The sequence below is a fragment of the Phyllobates terribilis genome, unplaced genomic scaffold (assembly GCF_046119375.1).
Source record: "Phyllobates terribilis strain yellow unplaced genomic scaffold, ASM4611937v1 Scaffold_3__8_contigs__length_932513732, whole genome shotgun sequence".
Taxonomy (NCBI): Eukaryota; Metazoa; Chordata; class Amphibia; order Anura; family Dendrobatidae; genus Phyllobates; species Phyllobates terribilis.
Genome location: NW_027362763.1, coordinates 668,748,809 through 668,762,276, shown reverse-complemented (window position 1 = coordinate 668,762,276; position 13,468 = coordinate 668,748,809). Strand labels below are relative to the sequence as shown.

The 13,468-nt window shown below is 46.0% G+C and overlaps 1 pseudogene; it reads right to left on the bottom strand.

Moving 5' to 3' along the window:
• Positions 1-418: 418 nt before the first annotated feature.
• LOC141258599 (uncharacterized) overlaps positions 419-13,468 on the bottom strand; it is a 99,532-nt pseudogene continuing 86,482 nt past the window's right edge.

Here is a 13,468-nt window from a genome sequence, read left to right as displayed (position 1 = left end):
ACATGATCAAAATGTCGTAAGAGCACAGGTCCTCTTGGGACTCTTGCCTGTACCATTCTTTTTAGAAAGGAATTTTGGAAGGTACGGTAGCTAGGTAGAAGGTGTAGTTAAGCAGCCGATCCCACAGTGAAGTGACTCGCCCCCAGGGCCGTGGGGTACTCGGAAGCCGGGCCTTATGGCTGCTTCTTGGGGGGAGATCACGGTGGGTGGCCCGGTCCGTGACCCATCACGGTCAGGGGGATATTTATAGGGGATTTGTCGTGACGCCACCTGTGGTGTCTGGTGAGGATCACCAGCGCTGCGACAGTCCTCTGAGGCAGGTGTTAGGGCAGCTTGAGATGGAACGGCTCCCCACAGGTGGAGCAGGCCTCAGGGCAGTGTAGATAAATGGAGGTGTGCTGGGCGTTGTAGTGCAGGGAGGGAAATGGCACCGGCGAAAGAAAGGAACGGAGGCAGCTCAGTGCAGTCATCCAAGATTTACTCACAGTTCTTAGACAGTCCACAGGTGCACTGTACTGGTGCAAGCCTCCCGCGTCGCACTGCGTTCACCGGGCAGGGGTTCAGTCCTTCCTCAGGCAGCTCGGGTGTACCTGGCAGAACCCCACTTCCTTATGTGCCTCTCTAGACCGACTTCACGCTTGGTCTTACTCCCTCCTGCCCTGCGCTTCCCACTGTGAATCCTGTTCGGGTGCTGCGAGGTCCCCCCTGTCCGTCGGAGTTGCACACACCCGCTTGACCTTACTTGGATTGGAGCGGGGGTTTGGCTTCTGGCTGTAGAAGCCAGAAGCCTCTGGTTTTTCCAGCCGAGGCCTGAAGCTACACGACTGGGCCAGGGGCCGGTCCCCTTCTTGCGGCCTAGATCCTCCTGACACTTGGTAGGTTCGGGGTGTACGGTTGCCGCCCGCACTCGCCGTACCCCCTAGGATCCCTTCTGCAGAACGGAGCTTACTCCCTGCTCCCCTCCTGGGCCTCAGTCCTAGGCCCTTGTAGTGGAGCAGAGCTCCTACAGAGACTCTGCTCCCAGACTGTTCTTCTGAACTGTCCCTACTCAACCAACCTCCTGTTTTAAGATGTCTACCTTTTTATACATCTACTGTATGAGTGCTCCCATCAACTACTTCCTCCACGCACACCCAGTACTGGTTCCCCCTACCTTTGGGTTCCCCCCACCCCAGCCAGGGACAGGGCTCAGCAGAAAACTACATCGCGTATTGTCCCTCCTGCTGGCCTGTGGTAGTGTAGTGTTGGATGTAGGTGTTGGGGTCCCGTGCAGCACTCCCTCCTTACCTGAGAGAAGGGAGACACCACACCTCTGGGTGAGGTGCAGTACCTTTGTGGCGACCGAACCCTCAGGGGCTCCACAGAAGCTTCACCCTTTAAATATTTCATAGAACCTGAACACTATACTGGCTTCTCCTGTTTGTGAGTTCTTTGATGTTTAACAAGATTTGATTTGTGGGAAAATCTTTTCCCACATTCTGAACATGAATATGGCTTCTCACCTGTGTGAATTCTCTGATGTTTAACAAGAATTGATGTGTAAGCAAAACATTTTCCACATTCTAAACATGAAAATGGCTTCTCCATTGTGTGAATTTTTAGATGTGACAAAAGATGTGATTTATAACTAAAGAATTTTCCACACTGAGGACATGAAAATGGCTTCTCCTCTGTGTGAACTCTTTGTTGATGTTGAGTTAGACCAGATTTGTGGACAAAACATTTCCCACATTCTTGACAGGAGTATGGCTTCTCCCCTGTGTGAATTCTTAGATGTTCCACAAGATTTGATTTGTAACCATAACACTTTCCACATTCAGGACATGAAAAGGACTTCTCCCCTCCGTGAATTATACGGTTATGTCTAACAAGACTAGATTTGTCTCTGAAATATTTCCCACATTGAGAACATGGAAATGGCTTCTCCTCTTTGTGGGCCTTCTGATGTGTAACGAGACGTGATCTGTGGGCAAAACATTTCCCACATTCCGAACATGAAAATGGTTTCTCCCCTGTGTGAGTTCTTAGATGTGCAATAACGTCTGATTTCTGACTAAAATATTTTCCACATTCTGAACAAGAAAATGGCTTCTCCCCTGTGTGAGTTCTTAGATGTGTCAGAAGGTTTGATTTCTGACTAAAATATTTTCCACATTCAGAACATGAAAATGGCTTCTCCCCTGTGTGAATTTTCTGATGCATAAACAGAATCGATTTCTGTCTAAAATGTCTCCCACATTCTGAACATGGAAACGGCTTCTCTCCTGTGTGAATTCTTAGATGTCTCTCAAGAGTTGCTTTATCACTAAAGCATTTCCCACAATCAGGACATGAATACGGTTTCTCCCCCGAGTGATTTTTCTGATGTTTAACAAAACTAGATTTGTGACAAAAAAATTTCCCACATTCGTAACACGGAAACTTCCCTATATCTTTGTGAACTGTCTCAGGTGAAGAAAGTTTAGATTTCTTCTTAAAATGTTTTCCATGTGAAAATATCTCCCCCTGCCTGCTTCCTGTTACACCCATCAATGATTTTTGATGAGATGAAGGTTTTTTGTGACCAACATCATTTTGGGACAGATCTCTACTGTGATGGACTCCGGATACATTTGGAATCACTAAATTAGCTTGTGTGGTATTGTTATCTTCTACTTCATAGGGAGATAAATGCTGATGTCCATTGGAAGCTCTCGTCTTGTCTTCACCTGGAAAAAGAACAAATATTTCCTATTTTTGTTAACAGAATTTATATATTTTTTGTCAAAGAAGTTCTCCTAGCGTTTTTTCCTTGATCCTCACAATGAATGCCGTAAAAACGAAACCCCAAAATACAATGGCGGAATTGTGTTACTTTTCACTATTTCACCCAACTTGGAATTTTTTTCCCCAATCTTTCAGCACATTATATGGTAAAGTGAATAGTGTCTTTAAAACTGCAACTCGTTCTGTAAAAAACAAACCCTCATATGGCTATGTAGTAAAACCTACCAAGTCCTTACTGAGAGTCAAAAAGCAACCTAACGCCATCATAGCTCAGGAGTGGCCAATAGAGGGCAGGCTGGCGCTAATGAGGGAAAATAGCCAATGTGCAGCCATTATGACCAGGCCCTAAAAGGAAGAGGAACGACCAAATTTCGGAGAGCCGGCCAAGTATACTTATACTCAAGACCTAGGGGGAGAAATACCCCGGGAAATGAGAAATGGACACATAATGGACAGATAATTAATTCTTGGTCGTGGTCACATTTTTTCTGATCTTCCCATCATTGATCCCAATAATAAAGTAATTAATAGTGAAACAAGATGTAGAAGTGGCTCTTACCGGTCACTGATGCTGATGTGGGAGTTTCGAGTTTAATCGTTGTTCCACCAGAACTTTCCTGAAGAATCCAACATTATAGACATGAGATAAAAGAAAAGAAAGAAATCCTACTTTATCTGATATCCAGGAGAAGGTGAAAAATCGCTACAAGTCATGAATAGAGATGAGCAAACCCGAACTGTTAAGTTTGGCATTCGTACCGAACACCTAGTGTCTGGTGCTGAACTCCAAACATGGACATCTCCTGGAAGTCCGTTTTACAGTTTTGAGGGTGAGTGAGTGTGAGAGAGTGACTGAGAGAGAGAGAGAGAGAGTGAGTGAGAGTGTGTTTGAGTACAGTTCTGGTACCCGAACCGAACTTTGGACTAAACTTCGGTCAAACCAGACGAACCTGAACTTCCACGGGTATGCTCATCCCTAGTCATGAACCAATGTGTCAAAATGGAGAAGGATAGCTCGCTTTTAGAATTCTTGCTATTAATAATAGGGATGAGCGAACGTGCTCGGATAAGTTGTTATCCCAGCATACTCATGTGTTATCCGAGTATCTCGGGCGTTCTCGGACAATATGTTCGAGTCCCTGCGGCTGCATGTTTTGCGGACGTTAGACAGGGGATTGCCTAACAAACAGGAAATCCCTACATGTGTTGTGGGTATCTAACATCCACAAAACATGCAGCCGCAGGGACTCGAACATATTGTCCGAGCACGCCTGAGATACTCGGATAACACACGAGCATGCTGGGATAACAACTTATCAGAGCACGTTCGCTCGTCACTAATTATTATATATTTATGTAATAGCTGCTGTGACAGAAAATAATGAAAACGTTACTGCTGGCTATGACAAAAAGGTGTCATGATACGCAGAGCATCGCAGCTATGATAGAAAGATGTCAGGAGACGCAGAGCATCGTAGCTATAATAAAAAGATGTCAGGACACGTAGAGCATCGCAGCTATGATAGAAAGATGTCAGGACACACAGAGCATCACAGCTATGATAGAAAGGTGTCAGGACACACAGAGCATCACAGCTATGATAGGTGTCTATGGTGTTTAATGCCAGTTATCATCCATGGAGCTGCTACTTCACAACCTACAAGACTTATAGGATCTACTGCAAACATCCTAGTGTCAGATATCACAGGAACCTTCAGAGGCTTTGTAGACTCCATATCCTGATGGGACAGAGCTGCTTTGGTAACATGGAGTGGAAACTATACAATATCAAGTAGGTGGTTTTATTGTTATGTCTGATCAGTGTATATATTGTTAGGACTGCCTGGTGTATACTCCATGACGGCCGGAGGAGATTAGTAGAAGCTTCACTACAACAATCTATAGAAGATTTACAGAAATCGCATCTCATCTACCTGATGATCCCGGGGGACATTTTCCTCCTTTTCTGGACGATCCTGGGAATATAGAGGACTGGGACATCTCTCCGGGGGATTTCTCGGACTGGATCCATCTATAGGAAATAACCGCAGTGACTGAATACATTGTCTATATGTGATGAGCAGATGATGGGGAATCTAGACGACTCTCAGACCTGTTCTCTCCTCTACAACCCAGGAAGGTCTCCTCTTACCCGGAGATGTGATGGACGGGTGATTCTCCACCATGACGTCCTTGTACAGATCCTTGTGTCCTTCTAGATACTCCCACTCCTCCATGGAGAAATAGACGGTGACGTCCTGACACCTTATAGGAACCTGACACACACAATGACCCGTCATTAGCAGACCCCTCCCCCGGCGTTATTGTACAATGTCCCAGCATTCCCGGCAGCGCTCACCTCTCCGCTCAGCAGCTCAGTGATCCTGGTGGTCAGTTCTAGGATCTTCTGCTCATGTATCAGTGAATGAGGTGGAGGCTCGGTGATGGCACTGGGGGTCCTGCTCCTCCCTCCTGACACACGGGGGGTCACACACTCCCCAGACGACGTCTTCACTACTGTGTGATCCTGTGTATGGGGAGACGCCGATCACTACACAGAGGCCGAGAATCCTTCACCTTTCCCGTCATTTCCGGCTTTATTACTAGAGATCAGAGTGATGTGATGTGAAGCTCTCACCTCTCCAGTGATCCAGTAGATTATCTCCAGGGTGAGGTCTAATATCCGAGCCGCCATGTGGTCTCTGTCCTGCTCCATCCTCGGGGGGTCACTGATGGAAAGGACCATTATTTATTAAGGGAAAAGGATCCTGTACATAAGGAATAGTGGACCACAAGCAGTATAGGGAAGGGGTCCTGGACTGGGGATATAGGTCACTATTAGCAGTTTGGGATTTCTCCCCTTTTATCCCTCAGTCAATGTTTGGCAGTTCAGCAAACTTGGAATTAATCCTGGCCATACCAGCAGCTCCTGGTAAAGGGGATGGGTATTTTTTATATGCTTAGGCTGATCACTATCGCCTATGCATCTGTATACATCACAGACTTGGCCCTATCCTGGATCTCCTCATACAGACCGGACATTCAGGGCCTCCCACTCACACACCACCTCCTCATCTTGCCCCCTATCTGTCGGTGTCCCCCAAAGTTCAGTTCTAGGACTCCTAGGGACAGCTCATAGAGTCTCACAGCTTTCAGTATCACCTCTATGCTGACGACACACAGATCTACCTCTCTGGACCTGATATCTCCTCTCTACTAACCAAAATCCCACAATGTCTGTCCGCTATTTCATCCTTCTTCTCCGCTAGATTTCTTAAACTTAACATGGACAAAACAGAATTCATGAAATTTCCACTGTCTCATTCAACCCCCTCAACTGACCTATCTATCAACCTCAATGGCTGTCCGCTTTCCCCAGTCCCTCAAGCTCGCTGCCTTGGGGTAACCCTGGACTCAAACTCTTCTTCAAACCACATATCCAAGCCCTTTCCTCTTCCTGCCGACTCCAACTTAAAAATATCTCCCGGATCCGCACATTCCTCAACCATGAATCTGCAAAAACACTAGTGCACGCCCTCATCATCTCCCGCCTTGACTACTGCAACCTCCTGCTCTGTGGCCTCCATTCCAACACTCTCGCACTCCTCCAATCTATCCTAAACTCTGCTGCCTGACTCATCCACCTGCCCCCCCGCTATTCCCCGGCCTCTCCTCTCTGTCAATCTCTTCACTGGCTCCTTATTGCTCAGAGACTCCAGTTCAAAACCCTAACCATGGCATACAAAGCCATTCACAACCACTCTCCTCGATATATCTCTGACCTAGTCTCCCAGTACATACCTGCACACAACTTCCGATCCTCATCACAAGATGTCCTTCTCTACTCCCCTCTTATCTCCTCCTCCCACAATCGCATACAAGATTTCTCCCGTGCATCCCCCCTACTCTGGAACTCTCTACCCCAACACATCAGACTCTCGCCGAACGTGGAAACCTTCAAAAGGAACCTGAAGACCCACCTCTTCCGACAAGCCTACAACCTGCATTAACCATCGCTCCACCATGCCGCTCCACGACCAGCTCTACCCTCACCTACTGTATCCTCATCCATTCCTTGCAGACTGTGATCCCTCGTGGGCAGGGTCCTCGCTCCTCCTGTACCAGTCACTGTCACGTGTTGTTCAAGATTATTGTAATTGTTTTCGCTATGTATACCCCTTTTCACATGTAACGTGCCATGGAATATATGGCGCTATAATAAATAATAATAATGCATCTGCTGCCTTGAGACCGTCCTTTGCTTCCCTCACTCCTCCTGTCCCCCTCCCCACCTCTCTGATGCCAGTATTAAAACCCCTTCCCAATACCCGCTGTGCAGGTCCTTTATGTCGTTCTATGGTGTTATAAGTCACAGCAGTCGTTACAAAATTACATAGTTTGAGCTTTGGACGATCTGAAGACTGACTTGCCATCCCATTGGGAGTTCGCTGGTGCATACCGTTTCAGCTTGAATTTTGGTTAAATTCATAAATAAAGCTGTGGCCGACTCCGGCCACAAAAAGAATTTCATGTGTCAGTGGTTTCTTCTATAAAAGGGGGAGTTATGTTCATGGGTTACAAGTTTCATATCAACATAGGTCGTACATAGGTCAAACAACAGAGGAACTTAGACGCCGTGTCCAACAACATCTTTCTAATATTGCCACGGCAAGAAGTAACAGGGACAAAGGTAAGGCAATTTCTTCAGTAGCCTCCCATTTTCTACTACAGCTTGGTGGACGTACCTCAGGACTGAGGGTTTTGGGTATTGAGTTGGTCAATACTAACATCAGGGTTGGCTCAGTCATTAAGGAGTTGTTACGTATGGCGGGAAGCCAAATGGATATATGATCTTGACACTTTAGCTCTGTCAGGGAAATATTAATGTCAGGAAAATGTTCTTCCATATTTGCCTGACATAGATGTTCACCCCCCTCCCTTATTCCCCTTTTGCTCAGCACAAAAGCCCCAATTAACACATGCCTGAGAAATAGTTAACACAAACAAATGCCAGACAAGGAGTGTTATAACTTCGTTAGGAAGCAAGCTCTTGTCCCTGGCACACGAGTGGGTAATTACTGGCAGGATTGCACTAATTTGCATGTAACTGAGAAAGTAGCTTTCCCGAGCTTAGCAAAGAAATCTCCAGACAATCTGACTACGAAACAAAATATTGTAAGTTCCATGCGTCTGACAATAATGGGACCCATATTTCTAGTGACAGAAACAGAAGCAGGAATGCATACATAGTTTTTCATAGTTGCAAGACAAATCAGAGAGCTGTAGCACAAAAACACCAGAATAGCAGACTGCAGCTATACGATGTGTGGTCTCTAAATGAAGGTAAAATCATAACTGGAAAAATGGCGTAGTTTGCAAGCTTCTGCGATCAATGAGCGATGAGTTATCGCAGAAGTTAGCGTTTTTAATAAATTGTACAGGCTGGAGACTAGCCAACATGATGTCACCACAAGCGGCATGTGGGTAAATCTCCCCTTAGGTATAAGAGAACTCATGGACAGTACAGACTCACTCATTGCCAGGGGGGGTATAAGAATTATAAGCAACGGGTCCTGTTCGATAACAGCATAATCAAACTGGGGAGCCCCTCCTCCACCTATATTGAATTGTCTTCGCGATCGTATAGTGTAAGTTTTTCTTCCTTTATCCTGTTCATTTTATGTAACTGCTTATGTATTTTTAATGTCTCCTTTGTAACATCCTTGTATGTATTTTTTCTTAAACACTGCCTCACTTTTGGATTAAATATAAAATTTAATAGTTCTGTTTCTTTCGTTCTGTAATCACTCCCTTCCCCGAAGCCATACGTGCTACCAAAACACAGGCGTCCGGTCAGGCCTGTATTATATTTCAAACTCGGCCGGTGGTGGCAAAGAATAATAATAATTGGGCTATTGTGAAGCTGACAGTGACAGTATGGAGGGCGTAAACACAGATTCCAGGCTTTGGAACTCAGAGGTGTGACACCATACTCTCACTGGTCGCTTGCCGATATCCACGTAGCAAGTAGTCTGGATCGTGTGGTCGCGATTCCGGACGAAATACGGACAGTGTGATGGCACGTTGAGATATCGCGTGATCTCCCCGGTGTTGTCGCTGTTTGGAATCCCTGACAGGCTCCGCATGGCATTAATGAAGAACTACTCTATGTGGGCTTTTAAAGAGATACATGAGCCCATTGGTTGGGTTTCCCTGGCTCTCATGTCTTTTTTTCCATGTATTCATTTATGTTTTGTCCCTTTCAGGTTTTTCCTCCACCTCCTGGCAGTGAGTCATTTACTTTAGTGAAGTTGTCCTTGAACTCCGGCCATGTGATGAGCTATTCTTGTGGATTCAAGCTTCATCTCTGGGACTTTGGCTGTACAGTGGGCTACTTACCTTCGTGATCTCAAGCTTTGTCCATACGGCCGTGGTTTTGCAGCGGATACTTATCCTCGTGACATCCTCCTATTTGGAATCCCTTTGGACATATTTTCTGGATTTTGGCCTTGCTCTGCTAGAGGATTACTGTGTGCAACCTATTTGCATGTTTTATTATAATGTGTACCATTTACTACACTGTTCATATCTCTTTTTTTTTTTTGTTGGGAGGTTGTTACCTCTCATATACGTGTTCATCAACATCACTTTGGGATTACCATTCTATGCCTCCCTTTGGGTGTTCTTTACCACCTACCCCTCATTTAGGGTTGTTTGCAATATAGTATCATGGGTATCGTGGGACCCATTTTATTGTTAGGGGACCCCATTTGTTATTTCCCATCTTTATAGCATCCTGCTATCCGGGAGGAAATGGGAACCAAACCTCATGGTTGTGCACGCCGGAGGTCACTGGAGCGGAAGTCACAGTGACTCCCGGAGCCTGCGCACTGGAGCAGACAAGTAAAATAGCGCATGGAGAAAAAAAAGCCTTCAGCTATAGGCGCATTGCACATGTGAGGGATGTTCAGCTCTAGCCTCCACATCACAGGGCCCTGTGACGTGCAGGAGAGGGGGGGAATATTTAAATTAAGCATATAGGAGGGCATTTCTTGGCATCCCCCGGACGCCAAGCCTAGAAAAACGGATTGAATAAAAAGAGATTTCTCTGCAATCAGACCTGTAATATGGGCCGTACAGGTAAGTATAGATTTACATTTCTATAACCTGTATGCCCATAATACAGGTCTGATAACTCCAAAGGGTTGACAGATTCCCTTTAAAAAACCATCCCTGGACCAGAACTAATCTTCCCTTTATCTATAAACTCCTGGCATGCCTGGTCCACTTCCGTCTAATCCGCTATCTCTCAGATAACTCTCTTCTTGAGCCTTTACAATCTGGTTTCCGCTCTTTACAATCTACTGAAACTGCCGTCACTTAAGTCTCTAATGATCTATTAACAGCCAGATCTAATGGTTACTACTCCCCGCTGATTTTCCTAGATCTCTCTGCAGCATTTGACACTGTGGATCACCAGCTCCTCCTCACTATGCTCCGCTCTGTTGGCTTCAAGGACACTATTCTCTCTTGGTTCTCCTCCTACCTCTCTGACCGCTCCTTCACTGTGTCTTTTGCTGTCTCCTCTTTCTCTCTCCTTATTGTCGGGGTTCCACGAGGATCAGTCCTTGGCCTCCTTCTTTTTTCCTTATACACTGCTCCTATTGGACAAACCATCAGTAGATTCGGTTTTCAGCACCATCTCTATGCTGAGGACACCCAATTTTCACCTCTTCTCCGGACATCACCCCTGTATTATTACAAAAGACCAGTGATTGTCTTTCTGCTGTGCCTAACATTATGTCCTCCCTCTATCTAAAATTGAATCTGTCAAAAACTGAACTACTCGTCTTTCCTCCCTCCACTAACCTACCTGTGCCCGATATTGCCATTTCCGTTTGTGACTCAACCACTACTCCCCAGCAACATGCCCGCTGTCTTGGGGTAATTTTTGACTCAGATCTTTCCTTCACTCCTCACATCAAATCACTTGCTTGCTCGTGTCATCTACACATGAAAAACATCTCTAGAATCAGAACTCTTCTTACCTTTGCCTCGATAAAAACTCTTCCTGTCGCTCTTATTCATTCACATCTGGACTATTGCAACTCTTTACTAATCGGTTTCCCTCTTATTAAACTCTCTCCTCTCCAATCCGTCCTTAACGCAGCAGCCAGGATCATATTCCTCACCAACCGCTACACCGATGCCTCTTCCCTGTTCCAGTCATTGCACTGGTTGCCCATCCAATACAATATAACTCAATATAAACTTATCTCTCTCACCCACAAAGCTCTCCACAATTCAGTACCCCCCTACATCTCCTCTCTCGTCTCCGTCTACCATCCGTCCTGAGCCCTCCGTTCTGCTAATGACTTAAAACTAAAATCCTCCATTATCCAAACCTCCCACTCCCGTCTCCAAGATTTCTCATGTGTTGCGCCAATTTTCTGGAATGCACTACCCAGGACGATTCGATTTATTCCCAATACCCACAGTTTTAAGTGTGCCCTAAAAACCCATTCCTTTAGACTGGCCTATCGCCTCAACATACTTATCTAACTGTCCTAGTTTGGCCCATATCAAAATTTTCTTCAAAATCATGTTTATACCATCCATGCACATAATAGCCTCTGCCTGTACCGTACACATACTGGCTGCGACCAGTCCATGTATTATTATTTATCCTATTTAGTATATTATGGCTGTATTATACAACATATGTCCATTTTACCTTTTGTGTCCCCCCTATTTCCTCATAGACTGTGAGCTTGCGAGCAGCAGGGCCCTTACTCCTAGTAATATCTGTGTTATGCTTATTCTGTAACGTCTGCACAAGTCCCCCACTAATATTGTAAAGTGCTGCGGAATATGTTGGCGCTATAAAAATAAAAACTATTATTATTACAGTATCATGGCTCCTCTTCTGCAGGCGCACAGCGCTCTGACTGCTGACTCCAATTATAGTAATTACCTCACTCACAGGACGCTGGATGCCACGCACTCTGCAGGATCACTGCTTGTGAAGGTCCTATATAGGAAGGCGAGTGTGAGGGGGCGTGGCCCATAGCTAGAGGGCGTGGCCCAAAGCTAGAGGGGCGTGGCGGATACTTCTCACTGCGCCTTGGCAGCTGGAGAGAGTCCCGGTTGGGAGCTATGATACAGGACCTGCGGTGATGTCACAGTCATGTCATCAGTTACATGGGAGAGACGTAGTAAATGTTAGAGACTAGGACCTGGATATCACATGGTCACATGACAGGAAGTGCCACTGCTTTACTCCTCCCCTCATATGATCACATGACCATGACATCACCAAAGGTCCCATACAACAAAGACCCCACAGATCCTTTTAACCCCTTAATGCAGCAGCTTGTACGGGATGATCGGTCGCAGACACATCACTCAGATCTGACATTTTACACAGTAATAACATAGGAATATCTTTATGTCTCCAAGAGGTTCTGAGGCAGCCAGGACTCACTGTAGGCTCCATGAAGTTAGAAATATGCCTGGTGCCTACAGTGACACCTGGTGGTGGCCGTGTCCTTATGGGGGGCGTCATGAGCTGCTGGTGTCGTCGGCTACATGTCATTGATGGCATCATGAATTCATAGATGTTCTGCGCTATAGTGACAGAGAAGATGCCGCCATTGTATTTATTATTATACCAGTTAAATGAACTTCCTTATTACAAAACGAACTGGGTGTCCCCTGATATGTGTGCGGCTGTTTCTGAGGATGGAGACCAGTAGGCAGTGGAGGCCTGTGGCCAGCAAGTGAGTGTAACGAGCCCTACACGAGATAGCACTCTGGGCCGGGGACACGAATTTCCTGTATGATATCAGGGTGACATGAGGCAGCCCCTCGACTATGGCCACCGCCCTGGGCACCTTACCGAGGTCATACAAAATACTAGATGTAGTAGTTGTTGATGTGGGGTGTATACAGTTTTGCATCAACTAATTTGCGTAAAACTGAAGATTTTGTAAAGAAAGTTATATTATTACACTCACTTTTGTGTTAAAAAATGCTCTACAGAATTGTCAAAATCCCTCCGTTTGATGTGGGCTCCAGCGCTGAGCCTGCATCTTTCCTGGCACATGACAGCTGATTAAATCTACTATTATGTGCCTCTAACAGCCGCAGATGGAATCGCGATCCACCCGCGGCCGTTAAACTGTCAAATGCTGCTATTAATCTCTGACAGCGGCATTTAACTTGTGCCCGGCGGAAGCGCATCACAAGACATGCCCATCAGTGACCCTATCACGTGATGGCAGGGCGCTGATGGGTTGTCATGACAGCCTGGGGTCTGGTGAAGACTAATGTTGAGCGAATTTGTTTGGCATTTCAAATTCGTGCTCGTGTGCGGGGTTCTGAATTGTTCGCGCCAAAAAATTGGCTCTGCCCATTAACATTCCTGATTTGTCATCAGGGACAGCGTGGCAAATCAGGGATGTTCATGGGCGGAGCCGATTTTTTTGCGCGAACAATTCAGAACCCCGCACAGGAACACGAATTTGAAATGCCGAACAAATTCGCTCAACACTAGTAAAGACCCCTGTGCTAGTCATTGCAGATGTCCTATGAACACTGGCCTGTGGCCGGCGTTCATAGGAGATGATTTCTGCTACACATAGCAGGGCTGGAGTCCTGCTATGTGTAGCACAAGCGATCGGATGTTCGCAGCTTCAGATCT